Source organism: Coffea arabica, chromosome 9c (genome assembly GCF_036785885.1).
Source record: "Coffea arabica cultivar ET-39 chromosome 9c, Coffea Arabica ET-39 HiFi, whole genome shotgun sequence".
NCBI lineage: Eukaryota > Viridiplantae > Streptophyta > Magnoliopsida > Gentianales > Rubiaceae > Coffea > Coffea arabica.
The window spans coordinates 1,370,462-1,394,686 of NC_092326.1; the positions used below are offsets into that span (position 1 = coordinate 1,370,462).

At 38.6% G+C, this 24,225-nt stretch overlaps 1 long non-coding RNA gene across 1 annotated transcript; it reads left to right on the forward strand.

The window, feature by feature from the left end:
• Positions 1-214: 214 nt before the first annotated feature.
• Positions 215-7,686, forward strand: LOC140014382 (uncharacterized). The gene is made up of 4 exons (XR_011821158.1): positions 215-577; positions 5,552-5,614; positions 6,242-7,221; positions 7,311-7,686. It is a non-coding gene; the product is annotated as an uncharacterized lncRNA (long non-coding RNA).
• Positions 7,687-24,225: the final 16,539 nt, after the last annotated feature.

The following is a 24,225-nucleotide window of genomic DNA, read 5'->3' on the forward strand; positions in this document are numbered from 1 at the left end:
ATGTTGTAGCTCTGTGTCTTAGCTTCGAACCGGCATAGGTTTCGTCTCAATCGGATAAGCGTAGCTTCGGATATGTTATTTCCGCATTCGTACGTCAAATCTGTCTTGTGCTAAGTTGAATTTCTGCACTTGTGATTGTTGTAATTCTTATTCTTATGATATTGTGAGCCTATGAAACGGCTCTTGACTTGAATTGCTTATGTGTGATGTTGGGTTGTGGTTGAGGGAAAATAATGAAGCCAAAATGGCTGGAAAATTAGGTAAACACAAAGGGCGTGCTGCCCAAATTTTCGCTCGAGGGCTAGGTTTCTATTTGAACTTGTATACTTTTGTTTGGCCAATACCATGACCGGTTTTCCATTTTAAAACATGATTTTTCATCCTGGGGTTCAAACAACCCTCTTCTTACTTGAAAGTCATCTTTATACGTTTTACTCCTAATTAGTCGGGTTTCTTTGTTTCCCTTAAATGTTTTGCTCGATAAACTGTAATATGTTCTCTTGTTCAACCTTAGGTTTCATTGGTGACTAACGGTAATATCTGGAAGGATATTTTGCACATTATTTTGCATATCTAGGTGAGTGTTCCTTATTTGACTTTATGGCTTATTGTTATCATTTGCTAATGTGTTAATTGCTTTTAATGATTTCCAAAACGACCTTTCTAGGCGAGTGTGTATTTTATCGCACTCGACCTAAATAACTGTGTAATTTTCAAGGATTTAATGATTGAAATGTCACTTGCGCATGAATGTAAGCCTTTTGGGCTGAACTGGCCATTGCCCCTTGTTACCGGTCGTCTCGAGCCAGAAGCGGACTCGGTCGGGCGATTAGGGACTTGGGTGAACGTTTGGTATACTCGAGTATTACCCTGTAGGTTGGTGGAGACTGGCCAACGGCCAGGACGGGGGTGAATGAATGAATGAATGAACGAACGAACGAACGAGGGTTTATTGATAAACGAAAAATGCATTTTCAAATAATTGGAGGAATAAGGGGAAATGTCAGGAGAACGAATGAACGAATGAACGAATTGCTCCTTGTGAGTCGTATCCTTTTAATGAATGTTACTATTGCTTTCCATTGTAAATGTTTCTTGAATTATTGATACTCCATGTTTAATGTATTGAATTGATTGTTTGATTATTTGATTATCTGTTTGGAACCTCACTGAGCTTTTAGCTCAACCCTTTAGTTTTGTTTTCGTTAACAGGGGACGGCGAGCAGGATGAGAGCATAGACTAGCCTAGTCTAGGTCTTTTGGTTCTTTTGTAATGGTTCTCGCCCTAGTGCTTGGCACGGGCTAGTTGTATGGTGAAGTGAGAACCTTTGTACATTTGATGGTTGTACTTCCTTTTGAGATAGCGATGTATATAAGTTCCACTTTAAGTTTGGATTGCTGCCCTATTTATTCGTGTGATTTGTTCTGGATTTGATTAAAGAACGACTGAGTCCCGGCGAGAGTTGGGCAGGTGGCCCGCCGAACCCTCTGGTACGCCTTAGGGGAAGTGGGGTCGTCACAAGTGGTATCAGAGTTTAGGCTTCAAATCTCTGTAGTGTATCCTAGATTAAAGATTAGGATACCGGACTGTGGGATTTGATTGGACTTGAAAGTTAAGCGATTGAGGGATAAAATTTATAGTTGTTTCGCGTAGTTTCTACGTGGAGTGACCCTGGACTAAGTGGTGAATAAGTATGAGGGACTAAGTGAAGCTATGAATTACGAATGTTATAGGCCTTAAATCTTTCTAATGGTATTTGAGGACCACAGATAGGTATGTCAGGTAGGAATTTCGATTGTAGATAGTTTACTCTTGGGACTGCAGCTCGAGATGTGAATTATCTTATTTCGAATTCTCGTGCCTGAGTACTCTATAGTTGAGGTGCTGCTAAATACTTGAGACTTACATTTTGGGAATATGAACAGGCTTTGTCTGACTAGAATGAGCACAAGAGATCAGGGACATCTAGTTGGGATAGTAAGTGACGTGAGAGACCGGACGGGCTGATACTGGGACGACTTCACCTTTTCCTTTTGATTTACCTGTATATTGTTACTACATGACGTTAGTATACCTGTATGTACATGGTTATCTGTCCAACTTGATATGTATTTGTGTATTTGCTTATCCGTCATTTTGGTATGGCTTGTTATGTGGGTATATGTTTATTTGAATATTTGGTACCCTCAATAGTTACTTTAGTAACCTTATCGTGTTGATTTACTAAATTACCTTTTGGGGGAAAAGAAAAGAGAGGGAAAACATATATATGGACGGGAGACGTAGCCGTGGACGTGGACGTGGCCGTGGGAATGAACGAGCTCAAGAGCCAAGAGAGGAAAGAGAAACAACATCTGCACAAGAGCAAGGAACGAGGGTTGAAGCCGAAGATCCAATGGCAATGGTAATGCAACAAATGACAGATATCTTGGCAAGACTAGTGGATCAACAAGGCCAAATGGCCGTGAATCAACCCCGGAACCCTGAAATCGGAGAAGATAAGGCTCTTGAGAGGTTTCAGAAGTTTACTCCTCCGAAATTTCTTGGAGGATCTGATCCGGATATAGCCGAACAATGGTTAGAGGCCATGATTAATATTTTCACCGTCTTGAACTACACCGAGCAAAGACAAGTAAACTTTGCGGTGTTCCAATTTGAAGGATCGGCTTGAGCGTGGTGGAACGTTATTAAAGCAAAATGGGAAAGAGAACAGACCGTATGGACATGGACGAATTTCATAAGGGAATTTAACGAGAAATACCTCCCTCCTTTAGTTCAAGAGAGGAGAGAGGAAGAGTTTATTGGACTACGCCAGGGAACGCTAAGTGTGGCCGAATATGAAACAAAATTTACGAAACTATCCAAGTTTGCTTCTGAATTGGTGGCCACAGAGCGGCGAAGAGTAAGACGGTTTATACAGGGATTAAATTTGGAACTCCAAGAAGCATTAGCGGCAGAACAAGTGAATACGTTTACGGAGGCCCTTGATAAAACTCAAAGAATCGAGACTGCAAAGGCACAGATAAAAGCTTCCCAGACCTAGAAAAGGAGTGCATCGAGTAGTGTAGCGGAGGAATTAAGTGAAGCGAGAGTCCCTTCCAAAGTGCAAAAAGTGAACTTTTTGTCCCACCCACTATGGACATTAGGGGCGATAGGTGAAGGATCTACAAAAGAAAGCCAAATCAGATTTGGAAAAAGTTTTCAAAAAAGCCAAAAGATGGCTTCTCACGTGGTCTGTGGGTACTGTGGAAAGGCAAATCATGTATAAATCGATTGTTGGAGAAAGGGGCGGAAATGTTTAATCTGCGGAAGTGGCGATCATCAAGTTAGCAACTGTCCGAGGAGACAGTCACGTGAAAGCAATACTCTGCAACTGGATGGAGCTAAATCACAAGTGAATGAAGGAGGGAAACGAACTAGCGGACCGGCAAAGGTTTATGCTTTAGACAACCGACAAGTTCCAGACTCGTCTGAGGCAACTGAAGGTAAAATTTCGAGGACGAAATTTTTTTAAGGGGGAGAGAATGTGAGGACTCGCAAATTTCCTGTATTTTTCTCAAAAATACCCTTTTATTTGAAAATTATTATTTGTCAAAGCCCACTACCCAATTATTTCAAAATAAGTGTAAGTAAACCTAGAAAATAGGGTTTTACGCTTCGGTTTCAAGTTTGGAGCAAAATTAGGGTTTTCGCGATTTTTCGCCGGATGAATTTTCGGTACAGAGTAAGGATTAAATTTGAGGATTAAAAGTGACTTTTAAGTGATAAATAATATGTGATTGGTAGCAATGATATAAGGTTAGTGAATGGGAAGTAAAAACCCTAGTACGTGAGTTTTTAAGAAAAACGGCGCGAACCGGCGGGTCCCGCGCACTACCGATTGAACGCACCACTTGACCACCATTTTTCTCACCAAACAAATTTATTGAACTTGAGCAAAATATCTTCTCTCTTAGCAGCAAGCTTGACCGAAATTGTGGCTCATATGCAAGGGAAAGAAAGAGAAAAATTTTGTGGTCAAGATTAGGCCAAGTGTTGGTCAAAAATTATGGTCACAATTAGCTCTAATCTTCTTGTCTTCCTATAAGATAACTAAGCTCCATCTTCCCTCATTTTTTCTTGCTAAGTGCTGAGCTAAGGGAGAGAGAAAAGGAGAGCAAGATAAACAAAATTTCCTTCTTGATTTGCTTCAACCCAAGTAAGAAATCCAATTCTAAACCGATTAAAGTACTAAGTGTGAGTTGGGAAGCTTGAAGAACCAAGAAATATCAAAGGGGGTGAAGGATCACTCTACCAAGCCTTGCTTTTGAGGTATCAACATTTGATCATGATCTTTGTTGCTTTGAATCTTGCTTTAAGATGTGTTTTAGCTTAAGTTTTGGCTTGATTTCATGATTATGCAAGTGGGTGTGATGAATTTGGAAGTTTTTCCCAATTTATATGATGAGCTAGGGCTTGATGAATTTCTGCCCAATTTGTTGTATGAAGTATATATGTTGAAATTAAGGTTATAAGAGAGGCTTTGGTAGTGATTAGACCAAGAAATTAAAGAAAGTTCCATTGTTTACAAAAAATTCCAGAATCTGGAAAATTTTTCCCAACATTCTATCCGAATTTGATTCCCTATGTTAGAGGCCGAATTGGCCTTAGGTCAAAGAAGTAAAGTTGTATATAATGGTATTTTATAGGTGTCTACAAAATTTCAGCTCAATCGGAGCAACGTAGGACGTGAAAAGTCCAAAATACCCTTACTGTTTTAAGTATTTCCCAAGCAGTCCGTGTGATCAGTTAAGTCCGGTTTATCACGTTTTTCGACTAGGATCCATTCTGATTTAGCTTTTTTCCAAAACATGAAAGTTTTATTATTCTGAATTAGCTTTCAAATGCCTCTAATAACACCTGATTCGGACTTGTGTACTCTGAGATATGTCCATTACAGTGTTCTGCGTTTAAACAGCCGGCGAATTGGTTTCTGGTTTAGTAATTTGAGAATTTGACTAAGTTACATTAGGAACTGGACTAAGTGACCTTCATGAATGTTGTAGTTCTGTGTCTTAGCTTCGAACCGGCATAGGTTTCGTCTCAATCTGATAAGTGTAGCTTCGGATATGTTATTTCCATATTCGTACGTCAAATCTGTCTTGTGCTAAGTTGAATTTCTGCACTTGTGATTGTTGTAATTCTTATTCTTATGATATTGTGAGCCTATGGAACGGCTCTTGACTTGAATTGCTTATGTGTGATGTTGGGTTGTGGTTGAGGGAAAATAATGAAGCCAAAATGGCTTAAAAATTTGGTAAACACAAAGGGCGTGCTGCCCAAATTTTCGCTCGAGGGCTAGGTTTCTATTTGAACTTGTATACTTTTGTTTGGCCAATACCATGACCGGTTTTTCATTTTAAAACATGATTTTTCATCCTGGGGTTCAAACAACCCTCTTCTTATTTGAAAGTCATCTTTATACGTTTTACTCCTAATTAGTCGGGTTTCTTTGTTTCCCTTAAATGTTTTGCTCGATAAACTGTAATATGTTCTCTTGTTCAACCTTAGGTTTCATTGGTGACTAAGGGTAATATCTGGAAGGATATTTTGCACGTTATTTTGCATATCTAGGTGAGTGTTCCTTATTTGACTTTATGGCTTGTTGTTATCATTTGCTAATGTGTTAATTGCTTTTAATGATTTCCAAAACGAGCTTTCTAGGCGAGTGTGTACTTTATCGCACTCGACCTAAATAACTGTGCAATTTTCAAGGATTTAATGATTGAAATGTTACTTGCGCATGAATGTAAGCCTTTTGGGCTGAACTGGCCATTACCCCTTGTTACCGGTCGTCTAGAGTCAGAAGCGGACTCGGTCGGGCGATTAGGGACTTGGGTGAACATTTGGTATACTCGAGTATTACCCTGTAGGTTGGTGGAGACTGGCCAACGGCCAGGACGGGGGTGAATGAATGAATGAACGAACAAACGAACGAACGAGGGTTTATTGATAAACGAAAAATGCATTTTCGAATGATTGGAGGAATAAGGGAAAATGTCAGGAGAACGAATGAACGAATGAACGAATTGCTCCGTGTGAGTCGTATCCTTTTAATGAATGTTACTATTGCTTTCCATTGTAAATGTTTCTTGAATTATTGATACTCCATATTTAATGTATTGAATTGATTGTTTGATTATCTGTTTGGAACCTCACTGAGCTTTTAGCTCACCCCTTTAGTTTTGTTTTCCTTAACAGGGGACGGCGAGCAGGATGAGAGCATAGACTAGTCTAGTCTAGGTCTTTTGGTTCTTTTGTAATGGTTCTCGCCCTAGTGCTTGGCACGGGCTAGTTGTATGGTGAAGTGAGAACCTTTGTACATTTGATGGTTGAACTTCCTTTTGAGATAGCGATGTATATAAGTTCCACTTTAAGTTTGGATTGCTGCCTTATTTATTCGTGTGATTTGTTCTGGATTTGATTAAAGAACGACTGAGTCCCGGCGAGAGCTGGGCAGGCGGCCCGCCGAACCCTCTGGTACGCCTTAGGGGAGGTGGGGTCGTCACATTGTTGCTGTTGCTAAGGGAAATATCATTGTCAGTGAATTCTTTGTCTATGTCTCTATGATTGTCAATTTATCTGGAGTATCATGTAAAAGGAGATATCAATTAAGACAAATAGAACATGATAAGATTGTTACACTTTTAGACAGTGGATATATTATTAGTGGAAAAGGCAAAAATCAAGAAACTAGTTTAGCAAGACCAGGGGATACTCGTTGGGGATCACACTATCTAACATTACTTCGTCTATCCTCTATGTGGGCTTCAGTGATTGGAATATTGGGAAATATACAAGATGATGCCACCACTTTTGACAATAGAGGTATGGCCAGGGGTTTGATTGATAGAATGAATGATTATGAGTTTGTTTTTGCATTGCACCTGATGAAGTATTTATTGGGAATCACAAATGACTTGTCACTTGTTTTGCAACAAAGGGATCAAAATATTGTCCAAGCCATGAGTTTGATTGATACTATGAAATCTCAATTGCAAGACTTTAGGGAAGAGGGATGGCAAATAATTTTAGATGAAGTCAACAATTTTTGTGAGTTGAATATGATTCCCGTGATTGATATGGAAGACAGTATAGCAATCCGTGGCAATGCCAGGCGCAGTCGCAGAGGTCAGACCATCACTAATTTTCATCATTATCGCGTGGAAATTTTTTGTGAGGTATTATTTTTGAAATTATTATTTCATTACATTTGTTACTTGTTATCAGATTTTCTTAGTTATTAATTTTATTATTGTTGTGATGTCAGGTTGTTGATTTAATTATACAAGAGATGAATAATCGTTTCTCGGAAGTTAGCACGGAATTGCTTAGTTGCATAGCATGTCTTGATCCAAAAAGTTCTTTCTCTCAATTCAATGTGCAGAAACTACTCCGTCTTGCTGATTTATATCCTGAAAACTTCTCAAGTAACGATTATTTATATCTTGAGTCTCAACTTCGAAATTATATTTATAATGTGCAACGCGATCCTCAATTTTCAGAAGTTGGAGATTTGGGAAGTCTTGCTTAACAAATGGTTAAAACTTGTAAAAATACAGTTTTTCCATTGGTTTATCGTCTGATCCAGTTGGCATTAGTTCTACCAGTTGCGACTGCTTCTGTTGAAAGAGTATTTTCTGCAATGAATATTGTCAAGACTGATTTGCGCAACAAAATGGGAGACGAGTGGATGAATGACTGTCTGGTTGTATACATCGAGAAGGATATTTTTGCAACAATTGAAAATGAGCAAATATTGCAGCGTTTTCAACGGATGAAAACTCGCAGAATGCAATTGCCTCCTCTTCGTTATTCGAGTGCAACAACTACCAATACTTCAAGTGTTAATCAATAACAAATTTTTGGGTATGTATAATTATATGTTTTTATTATTTTTATAATTATTGATTCTAAATTTTACTTATTAAATATATTTATTTCGTCACAAAAAAAATTTTTTTAATACACTTCAACCCCCCCAAAAATAAATTTCTAGCTCCGTCCCTGCTCAAATTGGATGAAGATTCTCTACTATTGATAGAGCAATTGCAATTGATGGTTTAAATAGTTTTAGTACGAACGTTCGCCATGTTATCAACAATTTTGTAGATGTTCTGAAAGAATTAAAAGTATGGATGTCCCTTTGTATTCTCAAGAGGATTAATTCTTGATTTATGGCTACATTATGTATAGAAGTTACAATCCATAAATCTATTCATGTAGTGAAGAAACCGTTTAATAGGTTTTTTCATATTCTTATAGTAGTGGGTGTTTAATAAGATTAATGTACCTTTAATCTTGTAATACCTATATATAGAGGTACATTGACACCCTTTGGGAGGACTTTGGTATTTGTTGAAATATAAGAATATTATTCTCCATTTCTCTACTTTTCAATTCCTATTATAGTATTTCATTTTATTAGTTTTACAACACGTTATCAGCACGAGTCTCTATTTTTGAGCAAAAGGTGAAAACGGAGCCTTTATCTTGAGTAAAAGTGAAACAAGAGATTCTGCCCGTATTTTTTCGCCAACTTCTGTCTACTTATTGAGGTAAATTTTTGACACATAAATTTATTTCAATTTCTTATGGCTAACATTTGAATGGTCGAAAAAATACAAGTGCCTATTGCTGAGCAATCATTAAACACAAATATATACTATTTGACATCTTTGAGATAATATTTCTCCTTTTAATTCTATTTATTTATCTTTAGAATTATTTGTTATAAATACTTATATTTTGATGCAATGAATTTTAGAGATGCTATTATAGAAAATCAATTATATTTGAGGATCTACTTGTCCTTTGAAACATTTAAAGAAAAAGATTCGATCACCTGAAAATGGTCGTTCTTTAACAAAAAGATTTGGCCACCAGAAGATGGTCATTATTTCAAAAGCCTAGTATGATAAATTTACCTATGGCTACAAGAACATAATTCTGCTATGTTTAGAATTATTTCTTAGTTGAAAATAATATTCTCTACATATTTCTCAAATATGCTCTTGTAGTAGCAATATTGAGAGAAAATTTGAAAAATATTTTGTACTTATTACATACTAGTTCTAGTCCATTCTCAAAAGTAAATGCGACTAAATTTCAATTTATTAGTTATGGTTGCTGTCATGACTATGATTTTGGTAAATATATATTTTACCATGACAAAAGAAAAAGTTACCACTTAAAGTGGGATAATAATGATAAAGACAAGAAAGTAAGAATTCTGAAGATAAATGTCCCGAAGTACATTTGACGAATCAAAATTATAATATCATCTTCACATGACCAATTTCTTTAAACACCCCGAAGGTGTATGATAATTGATTTAATTAACTTTTCTTCCTAAAGAAAAAATTGATATTAAATATTTGGGATCAAAGGATTATGGTGATGATGTTTGTCCCATAAGAATTATAGTGACAATGATATGTGTCTCATTAATAAGTGCTAGTATATATACTATATTTCAATGAAAGAGACAAACATAATCAGTTGTAGTGTTTAAGTGATTGAAAGATCCAGAAGAGCCACTACTATATTTTTTCCTGTACGAGAAAAGTTTATCATAAATAAATCACTACTTTTTACGATGTCTCGAAAAATTTATTGAATTTGAATATCCGTCGAAATGGATATCAAATTGAGACACTAAATGAAACAGTGATAAAGATCATGTTTAGAAATCAAATGAGATAAAGGTTAATTATATCATAATAATCATTCGAGAGAGAAATGGTTATCGATATAGTTGTTTTCATTCTCATTTAATTTATAATTATCACCTGCAGTAAATCAGAAGTTTACTGATTCCAATAGATATATGATTTGGCAAAAGTGAAAATATTTGAGAGCCCACAAATATTTATACATATCCCCTTTATATTATATATGACTCTAAAAGAAATTTAAAATTTATGTTGGGTATGAATCACCTTTTATGATTAAATATTGTAAAACATTGATGGGTGATCTATTGAATGATTTATTTATTCTGATGAGTTATGATTCCCGACATTAGGGGGAGGAAAAAGTCAACCGAAAGGAAATCACCTGAAAATTTAAATTTCCTCGATCCTCATAAAAATAATGTGAACTAGAAGTTCAAGAAATTCTTCTAATATGACTGGCATAGTCCTAATATGACTGCACGTCTTGCAAGACAAGTAAAGTAGTACACAGGTTCTCAACCTCTACCTCTTATTACAACTATAAATAGAGGTCTCTCAACCAAATTAAAGACACACAGAGAAATCTAGAGGTATCTCATATGCTCAAACATTGAAACTCCAAGCCACGAGAGGTCCGGGTCTTCAAACTCTTCAAGTTTTCCATATATCAAGACTTGAGTTTCAAATATCTTCCAAACCCTTCAAGTCTTCCATATCAAGATTTGAAGGAACCGGTGGTGGATCCAAGAACAAGCTGCGAAGCCTTTGGATTGGTGTTTGAGGAGGAGAATCGAAGGAAACTCTCCACAAGTTCGAGAAAACCCTAGAAATTGTACTCACATATTTTTTTAAATTTATATATCACATATTTGTCGTGTACTTTTCTTGTCGTTTTGCAGACTTGAAATTTTATCGCGTACAAATTTTTGGCACACCCGGTAGGACCATCTCTGCCTTCCATCTCTTCTCCTCGAATATTCAACTACATATATCACCAATGGCACCAAAGAGCAACAAAATCATGATTGCACGTTCCAAAACTACTGATGCTAAGCCTATTCAGGAAGCTGCACATGTTGCCACCAATACCCGCGCTATTGGGCTTGTGACAAGGAGTATGACGAGAGCCTCCATCCAAAGTAATATGGAAGTTCCATCGGCGCCAACTCCCGTCTTCGGTTCGACATCATTAATGAGCTATTCCTCCAGGATGGGGATCCAAGACGTTCCTGCCTCGATTGAGAAGGCTCTTGTCATGCTCGAATTTGGATCCGAATCCAAGTTTTCTAAGCATGACGATGATTCATCAAACACTGGATCAGCCTCTTCACATGAAGCTCTTCATTCAAGATTTTGTATTGAAAATTCTGCTGCTTTTTCTGTTGCAGTGCCTGCCATGATGACAAATACTTTGAGTCTCGAAAAATAAGTTTCGAACATGTCCAAGATGATGGAAACCATGATGAAACACATCAAGGACCAAGATGCTCTCATTGCTCAACTGCTCACCCAGAAAGATCACGCTCCTGAAGGAAGCCATGCGAATCCTAAGGAGCACCAAGAGCGTGAAATTTCCTCATCTAAACGTAAGAACAACGTGAAGGAAGTATATGTGACCGCCGATGGAACTATCCCCGTGGAACAACTGAAGGAACTTGTTGAACGCGTGATCAAAGATAAAAAGGAGGGTAGCTCAAAGTCAAGTTTTACCTACTGCAAGCCTTACACTGCTAGAATTGACAACCTAATAATGCCTGCTGGATATCAACCGTCTAAATTTCAACAGTTCGATGGGAAAGCTAGTCCAAAGTAACATGTGGCCCATTTTGTCGAAACCTGCAATAACGGTGGAACCTATGGTGACCTGCTAGTCAAACAGTTCGTCCGATCATTGAAGGGCAACGCGTTTGATTGGTACACTGATCTCACTCCGGGGTCCATCGACAGTTGGGAACAGTTGGAACAAGAGTTTTTAAATCGCTTCTACAGCACTAGAAGAACCGTTAGTATGCTGGAGTTGACTAACACTTGTCAATGGAAGGATGAACCTGTGGTCAACTACATTGATAGGTGGAGAAGTCTGAGTCTCAACTGCAAGGATAGACTATCTGAACCCTCTGCCATAGAAATGTGCATCTGAAGAATGCATTGGAGCCTGAGCTACATTCTACAGGGTATACGTCCAAATACATTTGAAAAATTAGCTACTCGTGCTCATGATATAGAGTTAAGCATCACAGCCAATGCAACTGATAGGTTTCCCATTCAAGCTCCGCGAGTGCAGCCACCTCATCAAAGCAATAAAAGGCAAGAAAATAAAAAATGGGGCAAACCTCCTTCAAGATTTAGTAATAAGGAGTCCATGGCAATAAATACAACTCCCATGAAAATTGCTACCAATGTGAGTCGAAAAGTCACCGAAAAAGTAGACTCCCCTCAAAATGGGTCGGTAAGAAGACCTACTCTAAAAGAAATGCAAGAAAAGAAATACTCCTTCCTCGAATCCGATTTACAAGGAATGTTTAATGATCTTTTCAAGGAGAAACTCCTTGAACTTCCCGACATGAAGCGCCCAGAGGAAGCTGGTCAAGTCAACGATTCAAATTATTGTTGTTATCATCGCTTGATTGGCCACCTTCTCACTAAATGCTTTGTCTTTAAAGACAAAATTATGAAATTGACCCGTCAAGGAAAAATCCTTTTCGAGGAAGATAAAGAATCGGCAAACCAAACAACAATAATGTTTGGGTCTGTGTGTTCTCCGATAGAAGTTTTATCCACAACAAATAGTGTTTCGTCCAAGGAGTTTGAAAAATCCTCAATTGAAGATGTTATTAAAGATGACAACAAAGGATGGTCTTTAGTCACTCGAAAGAGGACTTGCAAGCCAAAAATAAAGAAGTATATCTTTTCGAAAAGCATTCATTCGACAAAGCCTGAAGTGACAATAAAACGACGAAATGCAACAAAGAAACAAAAGGGTGTGGCCACAAAGCCAAATCCTTCAGATTTTCAGCTCTTTCAAGAGGTTCGACAGCCCGTGACACTGAGAGAATTTATGCCCAAGGGGTATTTAAGTGACGATGCTGATAACTCCACCTCTTGTAATGTCGTCAAAGCTGAAAATTCTCAAGTCACACAAATTGGCACGAAATTTGAGAAAAAACTCAAAATCAATGATAAATCACCAGTGGATTGTGCGACGACTATCATTTTTTATGATGATGATTTAACTGTTGAGTTCAAAACCCACAATCGATGAACTCTCCCAGAGCCGCCTCATTTTTAAATTGATGAACTCTCCCAGAGCCGCCTCATGATCCAAGAATTTAACCAAGGGGGGCAAAGAGCAATTGGTTTCATAAGGTTTAAATTGCTCATTGGCGAGTTATCTTCAAGCGCGTTATTTCATATCATTGAAACTAAAACCTCTTATAACATGCTCTTGGGAAGACTCTGGATTCACGAGAATGAAATTATACCGTCTACTCTGCATCAATGTTTCAAATATTGTCGAGACAGCATAGTTAAGAAGATTGTTGCCGATGATAAACCTTTCACTGAGACCGAAACTCACTTTGCCGATGCCAAATTTTACCTTCAGAAAGAAGCAAAAAGAAAATAATCAGTAAAGGAAGAAAATCAAGATTTCAAGGTACCCATTTTGCGGTATATTCCAAGATCAAAGAGAGAAGAAAGTCAATCCTTTTTTATCAGAAATGATACATTAAATGTTCTGCTCACCAAAGTAGAGTCTGCTAAGGGTGAGAAAGTGAGCTTGCAAGGATTTGTTCGTTCCAAAGAAGAACCGGCAGTAAAACATTACTCACTACCAACTAATCAGACTCAAGAAGGTTTTGATTCAAACGCATATAGACTTCTTGCTAAGGTCGGTTATAATCTAAATAAGAAGCATGCATTGGGAAAACTCCCTCCTGAGGTGACTGGTTAGAAGACTCATGGATTAATACCTACGCAGAAAATGTTGAAAGAAAAAAGCTATAATGTTGAAAGTTCATCGATGGGTCTTAGTTATCAACCACCTTCTCCAGTGCGTATAATAATCAAAAGGGCAAGCTGTAACTACGTGAACGAAGAAATGGAGGTCACAAGCCGAAAGAGATCTGTGTTCGATAGGTTGGAAAATAAGTCGAAGCGTACTTCTGTATTTGACAGACTTGGCCCGCAGCCGAAATATTTAAAACCGCCCGTCTATGAAAGATTAGGCAATAAAAAGCAACAATACCAAGTTGCCAAGAAAGAAAGTCTTACTCTAATAAAGAAAAACGGAGCAAGAAAGCGAGTCTCCAATTTCTTTATGTACTATGGAGACTTATTCAATGTAAGAATTGAAACTATTTTTGAAGAACAGGGTCAAGAAAGTACGGCTCCCTGTCATCATATTACGATCAGTGATCTTGAAAAAGAAAAAGAAGATGCAGATGACGCTCCCGCTGAATTTGAGCAGTGAGTAAAAAATACAGTCGATGCCCTAAATGAAATTAATCTTGGCACAAGTGACGACCCTCGCCCAATTTACATAACTTCTTGTATGACTCCTGAAGAAGAGAAAGAGTATGTTGATTTGCTACTTAAATTCAAAAATGTCTTTGCCTGGAATTACTCAGAAATGCCTGATTTGGATCTTAGAGTTGCTGTTCATAATTTATCTGTCAAGCGAGGGACAAGACCTATCAAGCAAACTCAAAGACGCTTTTTGGCATGAATTGATTCCTCTGATAGAAAATGAGATAAATAGACTGATTGAATCTAGGTTCATACGAGAAGTGAAATATCCAACATGGATTTCAAGCATTGTCCCTGTGAGAAAGAAGAATGGGCAAATCCAAATTTGTGTTGATTTTCGAGATTTAAATGAGGCTTGTCCCAAAGATGATTTTCCACTCCCCATCACAGAATTGACGGTAGATGTTACGACCGGGCACGAAGCATTATCTTTTCTCGATAGATCGTCTGGCTACAATCAAATATGTATGGCGCCCGAGAATGAGGAGTTCACTGTCTTCCGCACCTCCAAGAGAATTTATTGCTATAAAGTGATGCCGTTTGGCTTGAAGAACGCTGGAGCGACATATCAAAGAGTAATGCAAAGAATTTTTGATAATATACTCCATAGAAATGTGGAGTGCTACGTTGATGACCTTGTGGTGAAATCAAAGAAGCGAGAGGATCATATTCGAGACCTTCGAAGAGTTTTTCAACACCTTCGAAGATACCAACTGAAGATGAATCCTTTGAAGTGCGCATTCGGAGTCACTTCTGGCAAGTTTTTCGGTTTCATCATTTATCAATAGGGAATAGAGGTCGATCAATCTAAAATTGATGCCATTGTGAACATGCTTGAACCGCGAAATATTCATGAATTGAAGAGCTTTCAAGGAAAGTTGGTTTATATCCGGAGGTTTATCTCTAATTTGGCCGGACGATGCCAACCCTTCATCGACTGATGAAGAAAGGGGTGCCCTTCGAGTGGGATGAATCGTGTAGAAATACTTTTACAAGTATCAAAACGTACCTCATGAATTCTCCAGTGTTGGCTGCACCCATCTCAGGAAAACCATTGATTCTTTATATTTTCGCTCAAGAACGGTCGGTGGGAGTCTTACTTGCTCAAGAAAATGATGAAGGTAAGGAGAATGCGCTGTATTACTTGAGTCGGATGATGACACATAATGAGTTGAATTACTCACCCATCGAGAAATTGTGTTTGACACTTATATTTGTCATTCAGAAGTTAAAACATTATTTTCAAGCACACACTATTCTGCTCATATCTAAATCTAATCCCATTAAATATGTCATGACAAAACCTGTACTGTCTGATCGGCTCGCGAGATAGTACCTCCAGTTTCAACAATTTGAAATTATTTATGTACCTGCGAAGGTAGTCAAAGGACAAATATTGGCAGATTTTTTAGCCGATCATCCCATATATGCCGAGTAGGAGTTGACTGATGAACTCCCCGATAAAGAAGTGTTTATAGTCGAATCGCCGTGGTCAATGTATTTCGATGGAGCTACTCACCGTGATGGAGCTGGTGCGAGAGTTGTTTTTTATACTCCTGAAACAGATATATTACCGTATTCTTTTACTTTAACACGCCGGTGTTCAAACAATGTGGCCGAATATCAGGCGTTGATTCTCGGTCTTGAAACGGCTGTAGACATGAAGCAGTTGCATCTTAGAGTCTATGGTGATTCAAAATTGGTGGTAAATCAACTTCTTGATATTTATGATGTCAAGAAACCTGAATTGATCCCATATTATAAGTATGCAAGACAACTCATGGGATATTTAGATAGTGTCACTATAGAACATATCCCTAGAAATTTCAACCAATAAGCTGACTCTTTGGCAAGGGTGGCGTCCATGATCACTTTACCTTCTCATCGAAATCAAATTTCAATATGTCAAAATTGGGTCATACCTTCGGTGTTTGATGAAGAAGATGATGGTGAGGAAGAAATTACTTATCATATTTTTATCCATGAGATCGAAAAGAAGGATTGGCGTTACCTCATTACTGATTACTTTAATCATGGGAAGTTACCAGAAGATCCTAAGAAAAGGGTTGATATACGTTGTCGAGCGCCACGTTTCATTTACTACAAAGGGATGCTTTACCGAAGATCATTCGATGAGGTGTTTCTACGATGTCTTGGAGAAGATGAGGCCATGCAAGTAATGGAGGAGGCTCACTCTGGGATATGCGGTTCTCACCAGTCTGGCCCGAAATTACACTTTGGTATTAAAAGAATGGGATATTACTGGCCAACAATGATAAAGGATTGCATTGACTTTGCTAGAAGATGTCAAGCATGTCAATTCCATGGCAATTTCATCCATCAACGTCCTGAACCATTGCACCCAACTGTGGCTTCTTGGCCATTCGATGCTTGGGGTTTGGATATAGTTGGACCACTTCCAAAGTCTTCTGGCCGACACATTTTCATTTTGGCGGCGACAGATTACTTTTCAAAGTGGGTTGAAGCGGTTTCTCTAAGAGAGGTCAAAAAGGAGAATGTAGTAGATTTCATTCGCTTGCACATCATTTATCGGTATGGAGTCCCGCGTTATATCATCACCGATAATGGTAAACCTTTTTACAATGTAGCAATGAACAACCTTTGCGAAAAGTTTCATTTCAAACAATATAATTCATCCATGTACTACGCTGCTGCAAATGGACTCGTTGAAGCATTCAACAAGACCTTATGTAATCTGTTGAAGAAAATTGTGGATAAATCGAAAAGGGATTGGCATCTTCGAATTGGAGAAGCACTTTGAGCATAGCGAACTACTTTTTGAACTCGCACACAAGCAACCCCATACGCGCTTGTTTACGGTGTTGAAACTGTTCTTCCACTTGAGTGTCACATACCTTCGCTAAGAATTGCAATTCAAGAAGAACTCAGTGAAGAAGATAATGTTCATCTTCGCCTTGAAGAGTTAGAAGCACTTGATCAAAAGAGATTAGAAGCTCAGCAACGGATTGAGTGCTATCAGGCTCGCCTTTCAAAAGCATTCAATAAGCACGTCCGACCTCGCTCTTTCCAAATTAGAGAGTTAGTGCTCGCTGTTCGGAGACCAATCATTCTCACTCATGACGGACAAAGAAAGCTTACTCCTAAGTGGGATAGTCCATCTGTCGTTCGAGAAGTATATACAAATGGCTCATACAAGTTGGGTGCTGAAGATGGATTAAGGGTTGGCCCTATCAATGGCAAGTACCTAAAAAAGTACTATGCATAATCGGAACCGCGCGATGCTCCTGGCCCGCATGAGCTAAAACTGTGGATGGCAACCACCAATAGTGTAGTATGTTGTTAAACTACTGAAACACTCCACCAAGTCTAAGGTGGTAAACAAATAGATACTCCTACCTCGCATGAGGTTAAAATGTGAACGGTAGGAACTACTTGTGATTTGATTCCCTCCGGGGATACGTAGGCAGCTTAGAGGGTAATTTCTAAGTTCAGTTACACCTCCTAAATCAAACCTTCTTTCCTTGCAAAAAAAAAAAGAAAGAAAAAAAGAACTTCTCTTTTTCTTTGAGATAAAATGCTAAATTTATAAGTTCTTTTCTCTAAAAAAAAAAAAGAGATAAGAAATGAAAAGCATTTTATTATTAAAAAAAAAACTCATTACATGAAAAAAATGATAAAAGAATTCAGGAAAAAGAAGAACATGGTGGAAAGCCTAAATATCAATTTGTATTCCACTACAGCTACTTTGTGTGATTCAAGTGCAGACTTCATGTCTTCAAGTTCCTTCACAGCATCATCAGTCAAGATGCTAGTATTTTTAATGGAAAATAGCTCATCATGCGCTTGGGTTATTTCGGCCTGGATCTCTTTGAAAGTCTCATGTTTTTGATCGATAGTTGAGCTGATTTTCAGGCTTTGTTTCTCCAAATTGATGAGTTCCTATTGCAGAACCTTCTTCCTGTTTTCAATGGATTGCAACTTTTTTTCAAGACTTTGCAAATGACAAGTTAGTTCTTCTCCCTTTGCCTTAATTCTCTCGAGTTGGACGGTCGCTTTGGAAAGGAGTTTTGCATGTGTTTCTTTGCTCATCCTTTCCTACGATGAAGATGTCAGAACATCATACGCCTCCGCCTTGGCAAACAATTCCATCAAGTGGTCTTTTAAAGGGAGATCATTGGTGGGATCCGTTCTTGTGATTTCCGCGATGATTTCCTCTGCACACTCTTTTAAAGAAGAGATCTGCTCAGTTGAAATGTCAAAAATCTGTCCGCGAAAATTCATCCACAAACTCTGCAAGTACTTTCTTCGATGTGCCTGGATCAACTTTTGGCCATGAAATTCTGAAACCAATGCTAACTTAAGTCTTTTTCGAATTTCGTGTGAACTAGTCAGCTCCTTCTTATGCATGGATGAGGTACCTCCATTGGGGGCAAATTGTCTTGAAGTACTGATAGCTATTTCGTCACTTTTGTTGTTTGAAATTATATCATCAGTTTCGAGTTCGGGTGGTGAATTGTTACCAACACCTTCTTGACGGAATTCAAGAAACGGGGACTGAAAAGGAAAAAGTTACAAAAAAAAATTATTACAAAAAGGGAAAAAGATGGAAAGATGATTACCTTAAGTGGCGACACTCCAATCGACGGTGGTGTAAAGGAAACCTCCTCCAAATCAGAAGATGTTCTCTTCTTTGATCGGTTCCAGTGACGGTCTTGACTATTACTACCGCTCGCCAACGAATGGGCTCCTCCTTGGGTAGATTCGATGCCATGAGCTTGGGTCCCTTCCTTTTCTATAGCCTCAATAGAATCACAATCGTCCACCGTTTCAATTTCGACATCTTCTTCAGTGCGAGTCGCCGATACGGATTTTGAAACTTTGGGTGGCGTTTTCTTTGCTGGAATCTCTGGTTGTGCCTCTTTGATAGCTTGTCGAGAGTCCTTGGAAGACTTATATTTTGTGACAATGTTTTTCGAGGAACTGCTAATAATTTTGTTTTTCTGCAAGGTGGATGAGGTAAGACCCGTCACAATCCTTATAGCCCCATCATGATGCACCGACTCATTGGCTGAGGTAACCTTCCCCTTCTTCGATGATTGTTTGAGGGATCTTAACTGTGAATTTAAAGGAAGTTGAAGAGACACTATTTGACCGAGTCGACCACCAGGCGTCATAGTTTTTTTTTTTATCAATGGATGCTTCCTGTGTGTGGGTATAGTCATCCGAGATCGCGTCTGGATGTAAACTGAAGAATCCCATAGTTGAATAGCCTCACCCAAAGTATAAGTATGAGTGATATCTTTCAAATTATTGGGAATATCCTGACAGAAACCGAATTGTCTGCTAAACCTGCAAGGATTATATTTCTCAATGATGAAAGTATTGTCCTTACGTAGAGTTAAATGGCAAGAGTGTTGACTAATGAAGTAGCTCGTAAGTCTTGATGATAAGGATCCATCGTCGATCAACACCTTTTTTTCGTTCTCAGTCCAGCACAACTTAGGAAGCATCAAAGGATTCATCTCTTTGAAAATTTCCTCAGCTTCTGATCGGCCATAAAATATTGTCATTTTCTCACCGCTAAATCTCGTCATGCGCGCATGGTGACCACTCACTTGATTATTCTCGTGATATACGTCAAAATATTGGCCAATCCAACCATAGACGTAATGGATTGAAAAAGTTACCCCGCATTCTCCAAGGTTAGGGGCGTAGACGATCTCCCTCAACCCGTGATATATGTTCGCAAGAATGGAAATTGCAAGGCAAAATCTTTTTCCTGTGGCCATTAAGCATGCAATCTTGAAGACACTTGGGCGAATACGATCGACCTTTTTGCTTGGCAAAAGGAACTTGCAAATCCAACACGCTATGAATGCCGCAATATAGGTTTTCTTTCATAAAGACCCTGGGATACCTAGTGTGTCGAAAGGGACGTCGAAGTTCTTCGTATCAGCAAGGTCGTGAGACTCTATGCTTCCAGAAGGGTTGTAAGTCATTTTCGGTTTAGATGCGGTCTTTCTTCTATTCGCTCTGCTCGGTGGGGCCCTATACCTAGCATCTCCTTTGAACCAGAAACGGATCCAGTCTTTCATCCATACACCTTGGTCATTCGTCCAAAGGTGGTAGTAAGCGGAAAAGAGGTGCCTGCAGCTCTCAGGGAGAAATGGCTTCCCTTCTTTGCCACGAGTAAGGAGCTCCTGCGCCGAAAGAACAACTTTATCAAAGAACGAGCCATCAATCGAAAGGCCATCAAGTCGATAAAGGTCCCAAAGTGTGATGGACAACTCCCCAACGGGCGTATGGAGTGTGTTCGATGAGGGACACCAATATTTGAAGAAGGCTCGCAAGATATTTTCACAGCGGTCGTAGGAGTATCTTACGCGTAGACAGCTTCAAATATGCCAGTGCGTGTGAGTACCTCTTTATACCTTCCAAGAATATCCTCGACCCACTCCCAATAATGGGAGGTGAAGCACGCCTCACAAAAAAAAGGACGAAGGGATCTTCCATGTAGTTTTGTCAATATTGAATCCCACGAACGGAAGCGTGAATTTGGCTATTTTTGGGTCTCCATTGTGGAGTGACGAGTTTAATACGTCCATCTCCTCTTCCCTCGACGTAGTGGAGAAAGTCAACGGTGCCACCACTTCCTTAGTCCACTTGCTAGTCCAATTTTCGAAATGAAAGCATCCTTCGAGGGGTATGAAGGATTCAGCGAGCGGGCCGATTGCTGGTTTGTAAACATATAGTGACAAGCTCTTTGATTGAGCTCCTCCCCGTTCATCCGTCAGTGAAATATGCGGCAGTGGCACGGCATAGTCCTTAATTTGCATGATTGCTGGAATTTTGAAAAAGAAACTATTAGACGATGAAGGGAATTTCTTACAAAATTTTGGTAATTAAATTACCTAATCGGTGGCTTTCTTCAAATCTCCGAAATTGTTTCAAGCTCCTTTTCGGGCACGAGGTGGGCTATCTACAAGAGAACAAGTTAGTAAAGTTGAAATATTGACATGGATTGGGGCAAAAAAAAAAATTAAGGTCGAAGTTCTAGCAAAAGGAAGGGAAAAAATTTTCTTTGCTCAATATCATAGTTGGTATTGTCCCAATAGATGAGCAAAAAAAAAAACCAAAAAATAAAAAAAAATGGTACGAAAATTGAGATTAAATTTTCAACCATAAGGAGTAGCTCAGAGATAATATTTTGAGCCAACCTTCATTCTCAAGTAACATTTAAAAGGCATACATGATTTCAAATAATATTTAAAGGGCATCTCAAATAATATTTTGGGTCAATCGTCAATCGGTCAATTTTAGTCTTTCAGTCGAGACCCGAGCTTCATTCTCAAATAATATTTTGAGAAATTATTTGGTAAAATCGTGGGGGCTCTTAGCCTCTCAAGCTTCTTGTAGTAATTAAATATTGCAAGTAAAAAGGGTGAAGCCTCAAGTACCTGGAGAGCAAGAAGAAAAAAATTATTGGGGCGCAGCCGATGAATGATGATTGATGCTTGTGGCTTGGCAAAGTTCCCCCGAGGTTAATCTTCCCTTGGGAGAATTGCTGTTGAAAACTGGTGTCGGAAACAGACATGACAAAAGGGGCTATTAATGGGCAATTTAACGAAGGTACGAGCATTCGAAGAACAATCATGGATGAAGAGTAGCTGTGAATAATGCATGCAAATATAAAAGTATTAATCATGGTGATGTTGGCCAAAAGTGTCGTTGATTAGACACACAACGTCAAGGACGCGTCAAAACAAGCACACAAAGTCTGTTGCCGAAAGTTTCTTTTAATGATTAAGCGCTGGGAAAAAGCCTTGAGGCACCTAAATATCAAATAATCACATTAAGAGACGACAGGCTCAGCATGCAAATTTGAAGTATTAGTCACACTAGATGCAACAAAGTGCATACAAACTTCAAATATTAGTCATACTCAAAGTAGCAGAGTGAATTAAAATAAACACGCGAGTCGTTAGTGTAGGAACGTGTGAATACCCGTGGACAATGGTTTGGGATAGTTGCTTTCAAATTGTAGTGGTGGCAGCGGCTAAATCTTGCAATAGCTTACGTCCGACAGCGTAGCAAGTTGAAGATGGCACGATAGGAGTAGTTTGCAAAGAATAGGTAGCAGCAGCTCGATGGTACCAGCGCGAAGAAAAAAAGAGAGAGTTGGCTTTTGTTTCGATTGTGAGTAAACTAATGCATCAGTCCTGGTTATTTATAATTGATGTGCGCTGCATGTTCAAGAAGAATCGAGATTGAAGAAGGTTCTAATCTGAATCCGAATGGGTCTCTGCTCCTGTGGAAATTCAATAAACAAGCTTGGGATTGGTTCGTCCAGATGTAGTTCCCTTTTTAAAGTTGATCTCTTATCTATTGAGTAACCATCGAGATATTTCCCAAGTTCGCAGAGATCGAAGTTGGTAGAGTTCACAAAGGGAAAGAATTCTTATGCATAAGGTAGACTAACAGAAGGAAAGCTACTTGGAATCCGACTTACGGGACTTGCGAGACTTTCCTAATCATCTTGGAATTCATATGTTATTTGGAATCTAGCCTCGGGACCTACGGGATTTGCAGGACTTTCCTAATCATCATCAATATCAGATGCTACTTGAATTAATATGCTACTTGGAATCTAACTCACGGGATTTGCGAGACTTTCCATATTTGGACTATTAAAGCACTCATAATGTTTGCCATCCGGAACCGAAATCGAAGGAACTAAGAGGTCTTCGGAATTGCGTTGGTAACAGCAGAATTTGTAAGGGCAAAGAGTTTTAATTCAATGTGGAGTTATGTTTCAACAAAGTGATAGTATAATCTCTATGGGACTTCTATTGGAGTTGTTGGATTTAATTCAGTAATTTACCAAGGATGCAATTCCTAGCTTTAAGAGGTTATCCGAATCTTACAAAGGAAAGAATTCTTATACACATGATGTTTGAATTCCCATATGTAAAATAGAATGAAAAGAAAAAATCTATAGCTGAGGCCGTGAGCTTGAGGCGATGGCATGATATGGTGTTTAGCTAGAGAAAGTCTCGGATTCAACTTTGAAGTATCACATGAGCATGACACTGGCGTCCTAAGGAGCAAAGGAAAGCTTGGAAATTTGGACATATGAATATGAAGTCATTCGGTCTTGGAATTTGAAGTCACCAAAATTTGTCTGATGATGCACGTAGCGGTGGACTTGAAGCTTTAACATAATATGTTTTGACCTTGGGGTTGATAGCACTAAATGTTGCATGAATTGGTGGACCCCACATGACCACCTTATGAGCAAAGTTCACGAATTGATATACAAAGTGTAAAACTTTGAATAAAGCTACGGAATTGCAAAACTTTAAAACCATCCACGGGCTTTATTATAAGACCTCAATATGAGGTAATCCGGCCTCGGGAAATTGGGAGCGCTAGTGGTCTCAGAAATTGAGCTCAATAGGGGATGCTTTGGTGGTATTCCACGTAACTACCATATGTGATACAAGTAATTGATATGAAGTTTGCAAAGTTTGAAGTTTAGCCCGTTTATGGGTTTCACTTGAAAACTAATATGTCAATGGTGTTCAAATTGAAGCAAAAAAATATGTCGAAACTTGTCCGTTCAAAATTTGCTCTGATATCCAGCATTCACGCACAAGTTTCGAGGGGGCATTTGTAGACAATGGAATTTTAATTAAATTCTAAAATTACCATTGGTCTATAAAATATTTTTGTCCAATCAGATATTGCCATATGGCATGTACACTTGGAAAAATTGGTTATTAAATGGCCAATTATATTTTGCCATGTATCAAGGCGAGGTGTTCCAGATCAATTCAAATTATAGGGATATCTCCACCAACCAAATCATATCATGTCATATGTCTATTGGATAAATATCTAAATATTTATTTCTTATTAAAGGGATAATATTTAGAGTTATTTAATCCAAGTATATCTCTTATATACTGTAATAGTTTGGCCAGTCAAACGGCGCCACGT